Source organism: Schistocerca nitens, chromosome 3, assembly GCF_023898315.1.
Source record: "Schistocerca nitens isolate TAMUIC-IGC-003100 chromosome 3, iqSchNite1.1, whole genome shotgun sequence".
NCBI classification, from domain to species: Eukaryota; Metazoa; Arthropoda; class Insecta; order Orthoptera; family Acrididae; genus Schistocerca; species Schistocerca nitens.
In genome coordinates, this window is record NC_064616.1 from 457,624,838 (window position 1) to 457,637,140 (window position 12,303).

Genomic DNA, 12,303 nt, shown 5'->3' on the forward strand with positions numbered 1-12,303 from the left:
TCTACAAGAGAATGGCCCTGAATAACATTAAACTATACCTTTCACAAATCACTAAATCACTTACCTCACAATAATCTTCGTTTCTCCCACTACTGCAATACAGCAAGCGCCACTACTGCCAGCTAAATAAAAGATTCAAACTATGGAAGGCACTAACTACTGATAGGGATAGTTAGCAAACAAAAGATATTAATAGAGAACAAACAATGTATTTACCTTGATATCATCATATATAAATGTAGCAGTTCATGACAAATTACAAAACTCCGCCATCTCTCTCCCCACATCCACCACTGCTGGCGGCTCACCTCCAACTGCGCAACGCTACACGCTGTTCACAGCCAGCTGCCTAACACTACAATGGCGAGTATTACAACAATGCAAAGCAGCCACAGGCTGTACACAGCACAACCAGTGATTTTCATACAGAGGTGGCGTTACCAATAAAAAAACCTAAACAGCCTACTTACAAAATGTAGACTGGCAACGGCATGAAAAGCGTTTCTGAAGAAGAGAAATTTACTAACGTCGACTATGGATTTGAATGTTAGGAAGTCCTTTCTGGAAGTATTTGTACGGAGTGTAGCCATTTATGGAAGTGAAACATGGACGATAAACAGTTTAGACAAGAAGAAAATGAAAGCTTTTCAAATGTGGTGCTACAGAAGAATGATGGAGATGATATGGGCAGATCACGTTACTAATGCAGAGGTACTGAACAGAACTGGGAAGAAGAGAAATTTGTTGTACAACCTGACCAAAATAAGGGATCGGTTGGTAGGACACATTCTGCGACACGAAGGTTTCATCAATTTACTACTGGAGGGAAGCATGTGTGGTAAAAATCTTAGATGGAGACTAAGAGATGAACACAGTGAGCAGATGCAGAGGGATGTAGGTTGCAGTAGTTAGTCGGAGATGAAGAGGCTTGCGCGGGATGGAGTAGCACGGAGAGCTGCATCAAACCAGTCTTCGGACTGAAGATCACAACAAGAACAACAACAACAACAACAACAACACAATTCGTTTACAGTGGTGCAAGCAACACTTGTCTGCGCAACACTGGAAAATGATTTTATGGTGCCATGAGGCAGGATACTTGCCGTGGAACATGAACGTGGTAGGTCTGGCGGATACCTTAAGAACGGTATGGAACTGATGGGACTGCGGCGACGTAGGGTGAGGCATGTTATGATTTCCCCACTTATGACGTAGGTTATTAGTTTTCGCTTTCGAAATATATGCAGCTATTTTTGAAAATATTTGCTTCACAAAATGTGTGAGAAGTTAGTGAATGACAGAAATTGTTAGGACAATGCGCCTATCGCACGCTTGATAACTACGAGCGGTTTAAACGTTAGACCCATAATAATGTGGGCCTTCCGGTTCATTTCAGGACACCGATCACTGGAAGTCTATAGTTACTAGGGGAAATGAACTTCCAGAAAATGTGGTGAAATACGGCCACAAGTTTGAAAATGTTAAGCTATCATCCAGTAAGGACCTGTCAACAGGCTTGGAAAAATAACATTAGCACCTGTCTGCAAAGACATAAACTACGTTCCTGCATGATGGCCGACGCTATCAACACAGTATGTTCTTTTGAACGTCACTGTTGATGAATATTACAGCGTTCTAGATCTCGTTCGGCGATATGAGCCAATTTCCACACTAGCTGTTTGTTTGAGTAGTATTTTGGTCGTGACCTCTAACTGGCATACGAATTGTAATACTCAGACATACCTGAAGCACTAATGAACGAAAGAATGACAGAGCTCATGTTAAAAGATGCAACGCCTTACAGAAAACTAACCTAACTAACCTAAGGACATCACACACATCCACGCCCGAGGCAGGATTCGAACCTGCGACCGTAGCGGTCGCTCGGTTCCAGACTGTAGCGCCTAGAACCGCTCGGCCACTCCGGCCAGCCAGCTTTAAATATCATCTCCTAGGGCGCAGTAAAAGTCAATCACCTGTGTGTCTTCCTGCTCCTCAATACAATTTACTGCCGTAATGGAGTTCCCAATACATACTTGCATCGTCCGTGAGCAGGTCTTATACCTGCCGATGCTACTCACCAAATCATTAATTCTGAACACTAACGGTCTAGTAACATTCGTCCTCCAATGAATCAAGGAGTTAGCCGAGTCGGTATGTCTTGCCTGCCTCAACGACGCAGATAGTCTCACGATACGTGAAACCACATCGTAGGGGTGTCTGTGGAGAGACCTGAATAAAACATTCATGAAGAAGGGCGGTAGTCTGAATGATTGACTCATATGGGTTTTTAACCTTACTAAATAGGGTCTTGCTGTGCAGGTACTACGAACGGCTGAAAATAAGGGGAAATTAATGCCGCATTATTTGTCGACGGCATGCAGCTGTATTGAATGCTTTAGTGATGAAGGCATCCTGTTGCATAAAATACTCCAGAAGTCAAATAGTACCCTATTCGCATCTCCACGCGTGGTATACTCTAAAGAATGTTGGCGAAAGAAGAAAGAAATCGGTCGTTCCACGGTTCGGAAGGTGAAATGTCAGATCCCTTAGTCGAGGAGGTAGGTTAGAGAATTACAAAACAGTGAGAATTACTGAATACGGTGGAAAGAAAAACAGAAATTCTGGTCAGGTTGCTACAGCATTAGCAGAAAAAAAGCAAATACTGATAATTGAGGACTAGGTCTAATAATGAATAAGAGAATATGAGCGCCGGTTAGCTACAATGAACAGCGCGGTAAATGAATTATCGTAGCCAAGATACGCACGAATCCAACATTCACTTCAGTGCTGAAAGTATGGAGGGTGTTCGGAAATGCTAGGCCTTGTAGAGAGGAATGGTTACATAATATTTTGTATAAGAACCTATGACCGGAGACAGAACCAGATGTTTAACTCATCAACGTCTGCTTCAGGAACTGAATTAGACGTGATGCAGTATAATTTTGAGGTAACAGTTTAGAAGGAAAATAACGAAATTTCCATTTATCATTTAAGCACATTTGTTTGTATTTACACATCAACATTACTTGTTAACATTATTCCAAAACAAAATAGGACCTAGCATACTGTACGTGCAGAACAGTACTGATGCTTTACAATAGCGGTTCGATGTGGCGACCACCAACGTTGTCATAGACATTGTGCCTACGAAACATGTTCTGTTACACACTCTTCATTCCACCCGGTAACTCTTCAGTTTCTAGTGCAGCTGCCAGAACTTTAACAATCAGATCTTCCTCTGTCTCTACAGGCGTTTCGTAAATTAAACTTCGCATTCGACACACAAGAAGTAGTCCATATGAGTTAAATCCAACGATAGCGGCGGCCACGCGGTTGGACCACCTCCGCCTATCCATCTTTCACCATATCGTCTGTTTAAATGTCTTCGAACGACTCGTGAGATGTGATGTGATGCACCATCGTGCTGAAACCACATTTCCTGAAGGACATTCAGTGGCAAAGATTCCAGGAACTGGTACAATACTTTTTGGAGGAAGATCAATTACGCAGGACCAGTTATCTTGAGCGGAAGGAGATATGGCGCAATCACATGACCGCCCAGAGCACCTGCCCACATATCAATACCAATCCGGTGCTGAATTCCCTGAACATGAGTGGCACGAGGGTTTTCGTCTGCCCCGACATGGCTTTTGGAGAATTTAGAGCACAATCCCTAGTGAACTTACATTCATCTGTGAACAGACTCGATGTGGAAATAGGAGTGTATCGATGCAGCGGTGCACAAAACACGTGCAGTACGCAACACGTTGTGGAAAATCGGTTGGACCGGTAACATGTACCCTTTATATGAGGTAAGAATGTAATTTTTGCTCACGCCGAACGTCCCTGACGATACTGTGGCTAACACCCATTGCACGAGTGATTGTTAGAGTACTCGTTGACGGGTAATCTGCAACGTGATGCTGAACACCTTCTTGAAAGTTTGCCGTGTAGCCTGTTTCTCTGAGCAGCTGCGCAACTTGGACAGAAAGTACGTGCAATGGGGTGCTACGTTGCAGTAACCGTTCGTTATACAGTCGACTTGCAGCTCTTCCGTTACCTCGAGCTTCGTCATACCCAAAGAACATGTCTCTACATTCCTAAAACATGACCGAATCATTTTTACTGTGTCGGAGACGCAATGGGATTGAATAGGCAGATCATGTGATCGTCTGACATAATACACGTCATCCTGTCTACTCTATTACATACAACGACCAGCAACTCTTTCCCTCAGCAGATGTGAAGGCGTTACACAACTGATTTTAAACCGTCGTAGAACGGAAACGAGAAGTTTCCAGCCTTGGTTCCTATCCAAAATAATATGTACTCAATTTCCCCTACATGTCTTAGAGGCTTGTAACGGGAATTTACGAGCACCCTGTATATGCTTCTTAACTTCGTAGATGATATTTAACAGTTATGCTGAGAATAAAAGAAATAATTTAATATGGTAAGGAATATTAGCATTAAATTGTACCGGAGGACTTGAACTGTACAGTATGTATGGGAAAAGAAGAAATATTAGCAGGACTTGAACAGAGGGAAAGGAATGAAAGAAGAAGCTTCATGGTCAAGTATTGCACAGACAGCAGTTCAATCACTGAAAACAAATTCATTGAAGAATCCCAAAACAATGTTATGTACTTTCAAGAGACCTGAATACACGTGAAGGATTCAGATTACATAATAAGACAGATTTCTAAACTATATTTAAAACAGTAATAAAATTCCAAACTGACCATAATATGCTGTTTATGAACTACAAATTAAAACAAAAGATATAAGAGAAATGAAGGAAATTAAAGAGAAGGGACGCGGCAAACTTTAAACAACTAGATGTTATTAAGAGAGCATTTGGCAATGTTTGACTGAAAAAGGTGGAAGGAATACAACCGAAGACGAATGGGTTGCTATGAAAGATGAAATAGTGAACATAGTAGAGTGTTAGATAGGTAAAATGATGATGCAACAGAAATCCTTTGATTTAAATAGTTGGAAAAGAAAAGATATAAAAGTGCAGTAAATGAAGAACGCAAAAGAAAGTAGATGCATCTAAATTACGAGGCTGACAGAAAATGCAAAATCGCTTAGCGGTAATAGCTAGAGGAATATTGTGATACTGTAAAAACATGAAACTCTACGGGAAACAGAGATACTGTGTATAGAAAAATTAAAGCAACGTTTGAGGAAAAGAGAAATATCTATGTGAACATAGCTCTGGTAGCAATACAGTCTTAATTAATGAAGGAAAATTAGAAAGATGGAAAGAAAATGTACATAAAGGAAAGAAACTTGATAACAATATTATGAAAAGTGGAAGCAGCTAATAAAATTATTCCACCTGGTAGACAAGATGCATCTCACAGGTGAATACGCTCAGATTACATGAAGAAAGTACTAATTCTGATTACAAAGAAGCTAGCTGCTGACAAATTGGGAATTTTGCCCCTGAGTTCAATAAATTAAATAAAGACATGTTTCTGCTGCTGCTGTAAATTGAAGTAATATACAGGATTTTTCCGTGAGAGCGTGCAAAAATTTGACAGGACATAGACGATGCTCCACTAAACAATTCGAGGTAGAGAACTTGGGGTCGGAGAAACGAGCTTAAGGAGCTATGCAAGTAAATTTGTCTACCGCTTTGTGTAGCATTACTGTTTGCCATCTTGTTTACAACTAACATGCGTACAAGTTTACACCTACTATGCTGTTTATTTATATGTAAATTATTTCCTCCAGAGGAAACAAGGACGACGAGCCATATCTTCTACCTGGCCGTCTGAATGGCCACCTGTACGTGAGGTCCGTGCAGTTGGAGAACGTGCCCTTGACTGTTCGTGAGAGGAAGTAGATACATGACGGTGCATCGCCTCACTTTAGTGTGGATGTCCGAAACCATCTCAGCGCTGTATTTCCTGGCCTCTAGATTGGAAGGGGAGATCCTATTCCATGGCCTGCGAGATCACTTGACCTAAATCCCCTTCATTATTTCCTGGCTCTGAGCACTATGGGACTTAACATCTATGGTCATCAGTCCCATAGAACTTAGAATTACTTAAACCTAACTAACCTAAGGACATCACACACATCCATGCCCGAGGCAGTATTCGAACCTGCCACCGTAGCAATCGCGCGGCTCCGGACTGAGCGCCTAGAACCGCTAGACCACCGCGGCCGGCTCATTAATTCCTTTGGAGGTATCTAAAGTCAGTTGTGGGTGAGACAGCAGTGGATACTGTGATGGAATTAGTTGCCAGAATTGTAACTGCCTATGATGTGATCCGAGCCAGACCACAGATATTTGTCAGGGTGCATCAGAATCTTGTTCGTCGATGTCATTCTTGCATTGAGGTTGATGGCTATGAGTTTCAGCGTATTTTGTAACGTACAGTTCAAACGGTAGTTCATTGCGTCAATGTTGGTATTTGCATTTAACTGTAACTAAAGTAAATAAAAAAAAGCCACAGCCATGTGATTTTGTTCCTATCATCTCCTTAAGCTGGCTCCTCCGACTCAGGTTCCCTGTCGCAACTTGCTCAGTCGAGCATCCTCTATGTCGTGTTAAATTTTTGCACCCTGTTATGGGAACAACATATACAAAAAATTACACAAAGCTAGAGCCGCAGCACAAACATGTCTTTATTTAAACAGTATTTGATAATTGTGCAACCCGTTATGAAGAAAATAACTGAACTTGAATAAACCATTGCTGCAAAATACTGACACGAAATAATAACAGAAGAATATAAAAATGGTAGATGCTGACCTCGTGGAAGACTAGCTGTGTCCCAGAAAACTGTAGGAACACGCGAGGCAACACTGTCCCTGGGGATATCTTAGAAGACTAGATGTAGAAAGGGACTACATTTCTATTTAGAAAAAAGCTTTTGACACTGTTGACTTGAATACACTCTTAGGAATTCTAATGGAAGCAGGGAAAAAATACGCGGAGTAACAGGTCATTTACAGCTTGTACAGAAATCGGAGTGAACTTAAGATTGTATTGTATTGTATGGAACTGGGGACCTAGAAACGACGGAAAGGCATCATCGCCGCCGGAGCCCTCAGTGGTTTACAGCCCCGCAGCAGACTACAGCAGTCCACTACCCCACCGCAGCCCCACACCGAACCCGGTGTGATTGTGCGGTTCGGCACCCAGTGGACCGCCCCAGCAACGTCTCTCCCCAGACGAGTGTAACCCCAATGTTTGCGTGGTAGAGTAAATTAAGGTGTACGCGTACGTGGAGAGAGCGTTTGCGCAGCAATCGCCGACAGAGTAGCTGAGGCGGAATAAGGGGAACCAGCCCGCATTCGCCGAGATGGATGGAAAACCGCCTTAAAAAGCATCCACAGACTGGCCGGCACACCGGACCTCGGCACCAATCCGCAGGGCGGATTCGTGCCAGGGACCGCCACGCCTTCCCACCCGAAAAGCAGTGCGTTACACTGCACGGCTAACCGGGCGGGCATACTTAATATAGTCGAAGGGCATTAAAGAAAAGTAATAGTTAACAGAGTGAGACCGGGTTGTAGCCCGTTCCCCATTCCTCAGAGGCTATAATTTCGTAGTTGGTAAATTGTCCAATGTAACCCTGTGTATCTAGGATAAGCTACCGAACTGCTTATTGGAAATAAACCAAAGGTCTCTGCACGCCGTCAAAGGTCGCGGGTCGGCGTTTGTGGCCGAGCGGTTCTAGGCGCTTCAGTCCGGAACCGCTCTGCTGCTATGGTCGCAGGTTCGAATCCTGCCTCGGGCATGGATGTGTGTGATGTCCTTCAGTTAGTTACGTTTAACTAGTTCTAAGTCTAGTGGACTGAGGACCTCAGATGTTAAGTTCCATTGAGCTCAGAGCCATTTGTACCATTTTTTGAAATATCGCGGACTCGCGCCGACGTTAGAAGTGGAAGTGGCAGAGCATAAAGGTTGGCTCAGTTTCATTTACTGAGCACTAAGGACTGTAACTTCTCTAATCTCAGTCGTATGACTTACTTGGTTTTCTACTCCAGTTATCCATGTTTCTGTGAAAAAGCCTGTGATACTCAATTCCAAAAACGTACAAAACAAGCGACAGAGCACACCAACAACTCTCAGCAAAATACACTCCTGGAAATGGAAAAAAGAACACATTGACACCGGTGTGTCAGACCCACCATACTTGCTCCGGACACTGCGAGAGGGCTGTACAAGCAATGATCACACGCACGGCACAGCGGACACACCAGGAACCGCGGTGTTGGCCGTCGAATGGCGCTAGCTGCGCAGCATTTGTGCACCGCCGCCGTCAGTGTCAGCCAGTATGCCGTGGCATACGGAGCTCCATCGCAGTCTTTAACACTGGTAGCATGCCGCGACAGCGTGGACGTGAACCGTATGTGCAGTTGACGGACTTTGAGCGAGGGCGTATAGTGGGCATGCGGGAGACCGGGTGGACGTACCGCCGAATTGCTCAACACGTGGGGCGTGAGGTCTCCACAGTACATCGATGTTGTCGCCAGTGGTCGGCGGAAGGTGCACGTGCCCGTCGACCTGGGACCGGACCGCTGCGACGCACGGATGCACGCCAAGACCGTAGGATCCTACGCAGTGCCGTAGGGGACCGCACCGCCACTTCCCAGCAAATTAGGGACACTGTTGCTCCTGGGGTATCGGCGAGGACCATTCGCAACCGTCTCCATGAAGCTGGGCTACGGTCCCGCACACCGTTAGGCCGTCTTCCGCTCACGCCCCAACATCGTGCAGCCCGCCTCCAGTGGTGTCGCGACAGGCGTGAATGGAGGGACGAATGGAGACGTGTCGTCTTCAGCGATGAGAGTCGCTTCTGCCTTGGTGCCAATGATGGTCGTATGCGTGTTTGGCGCCGTGCAGGTGAGCGCCACAATCAGGACTGCATACGACCGAGGCACACAGGGCCAACACTCGGCATCATGGTGTGGGGAGCGATCTCCTACACTGGCCGTACACCACTGGTGATCGTCGAGGGGACACTGAATAGTTCACGGTACATCCAAACCGTCATCGAACCCATCGTTCTACCATTCCTAGACCGGCAAGGGAACTTGCTGTTCCAACAGGACAATGCACGTCCGCATGTATCCCGTGCCACCCAACGTGCTCTAGAAGGTGTAAGTCAACTATCCTGGCCAGCAAGATCTCCGGATCTGTCCCCCATTGAGCATGTTTGGGACTGGATGAAGCGTCGTCTCACGCGGTCTGCACGTCCAGCACGAACGCTGGTCCAACTGAGGCGCCAGGTGGAAATGGCATGGCAAGCCGTTCCACAGGACTACATCCAGCATCTCTACGATCGTCTCCATGAGAGAATAGCAGCCTGCATTGCTGCGAAAGGTGGATATACACTGTACTAGTGCCGACATTGTGCATGCTCTGTTGCCTGTGTCTATGTGCCTGTGGTTCTGTCAGTGTGATCATGTGATGTATCTGACCCCAGGAATGTGTCAATAAAGTTTCCCCTTCCTGGGACAATGAATTCACGGTGTTCTTATTTCAATTTCCAGGAGTGTACGTACACAGTGACATGGTTGCCCTAATTGCGAGAACAGTTCAATGTCGTTGCCCCGCTCTTCCTATACATTCATTGAACTTATAGACGAGGTGAACACCGGCCGACTCTACACGAGTAAACTTCTAGTACTTCTCTGTATCGATGTTACCGCACAGTCAACGATGCCAGAAAAACAGACCCGAATGTAACCGAGCAGTTCTGAATGAGAACTTGAGAGTAAAGAGTGAACTGGTTACTACTGTTGTCAGCAGCAACTACTTTAGTGAACGGAATAAGTGTTTCCAGACAAGAGACAGAGCAAACACAGTCAAGTTTTGCACTGTTGTGCAGGTATTTTCAGTGTAATAACGGAACACAGATATAAAATACATTGTTGTTAACGAGCCACCAGAGAGCCCAGGTCCATGGTACAAAAACACTCGGAAAATATCCCTGAAAGATCTCTGAAATTTTCGTAGTAGATCTTACGTTCACCCAGTATATTATTTGAAAATGGGAGGGACCTTGGTATACTAAGTTTTGATTGGGTGACAGGATCGAAGAAGAGAAATATTCGTTACTTATTGTTCGAAATATTTTATAGCCGTTTTTAATACTTTTTGATGGCAATGGAAGCAGTTCTCTTGAGACGTGGCATTGCTTCCTGTGATGTTTAGGCGCTGCTCCACTAGCACGGTAGACCCCGCGGCCTGCAGGAACTGGCGACCGGGACACCCTCATTATACAAGGTAAAATTTCACGAAACTGACCACCGCGTATATTCGACGTCAACGTGTAGTAACCACTCATAGACGGAAGGTAGCAGCACTAACAATGGAGGGGGTATAAAGATTGGAGTCGTTGTCGTAATGCGGAAACGGGGTGATTTATCTGATGCCCAAAAGGGCACGATCATTTGCTTACAGGTCAAGACTGCAAGCCTTTTCGAAACGGCTAAATGTTTAACTTTTCGCGTGCATGGAAAAATAGAGCTATCCAAATCCGGTGCAGAGGTAACTGTGGTGCACCAAGGTCTATACATGACAGGGGTGCACGACGGCTACGGATATTTGTACGGGTGAATAGACATACAACAGCTGAGCAGCTAACTGTGCTGACGAACTAAGAGGCTACCTGTGATGTCTCCTCAACGACCGTTCAGCGAACGATGCTGCCTATGGGGCCCCGCAGCAGGCATTTTCATCATACACCAATGCTGACTGCAATTCATCAGCGTGGAAGGCACGGATTTGCTCGCCAATGCCGCAACGTGATTTCCACTGAGTGGTGACAGGTGCTCTCTTCATATGAAGCATGGTTTATAATCAATCGGGCAGCCAGCCGTTGGAGTGTTCGTCGTGAAACATATGAAATCAAAGGTCCAGACCGGAAGAGGGTGAGTTATTATCTTGGGAATGCTTACGCAATCTTGTCATTGTGGAAAACACACTGGATCAGCGCAAGTATCCATCTATGTTTGGGGACTATGTCCACCCCTACGCCGTGATGGCATCTACCAGCAGGACAGTGCAACGTGTCAAACAGTTTGCGGTGTACGTGCGTGATTCTAAGAGCACCAGGATGATTTTAGCTTACTCGCCTGGCTACCAAAGTTTCCGGATTTAAAACAAATTTACCGTCTGTGGGACGACTAAAACCGAGCTGTTCGCGCCATCGATCATCAACATAGAAACCTAGCGCAGCTGGCCACAGCACTGGAGTCGGCATGGCTCCACGTCCCAGAACCTCAGTCACTATCTTTCTGCACGTATTGCAGAGGTCCGCTCTGCAAAAGTCGTTTATTCAAGCTTTTGACAGATGCTCACATTAATGTGACTGGACAGTATACGTCTTCACAACCTCTGACGATGTCTCTCTCATTAGGGGGCGAAAATTTACGCAAAGAAACACGTTTAAGACCTCGCTCTAAGGCCCACAGAAATGTTACCAACAATAGAATGGATGGTACCTTAAGAAAAGATCATATGATCGGCATCAACAAAAATGAAACAGGGGCAATGGAATCTTGTCGGATTTACTCACCGTTTGCTGAGCTCATTAGTAAAACACATGCTACTTTGTCTCATATTCTAATCTAATTTAGGTGATAACTGCCGACGACTGGTACAAAAAAGATATAAAATAAATGTTGGCAATAACAAATTAATCGTTTCTGAAAGAAGAAAAATTATATGGCCTATAAATTTGTTAGAAAGTGTTTTCTAAAAGTCAAGTTTGTGTTTTAACCTTATAAGAAAGTTGGCGGTTAACAGTACAGATAAAAACAGAGTAGGAGCTCTTGAAACTTATTGGTACAAAAGAACACTGAGGATTCGATGTGTAGACTGAGTAAACTATGGCGGAGTGCTGAATTTAATTTCAGAGGAAAGAGCGTTAGAGTACAATGTATTCTAGAAGGCGTGAGTTGCTAGGACGTCCTGAGGCATCAAGCAACAGTTAATTTTTTAACTGAGGGAAGAGTATGAGGTCAAATTTGTAAAGGGAGACAAAGACCTAATTACAACAGGCAGTTTGAAGTGGATGTAGGAGGCAGTAGACATGTAGAGGTGAAGGTAGTTGCACTAGATACACTAGTGCGGAGATCTGATTCATCAGAGTGAAGACCACAACGAAGTACAAATTTGAAATACGTTGCACGCAAACTTTGAACCTGACACTGAGTTCTATCACCTAGGAAGTTTTCATTTCGAATAAAATAATATTCTGGTGTTCATTGTATCGGTATTTTGCGTTCTAGGTGTTGCGGAAGTCAAGAAACAGACGCACGAACGTA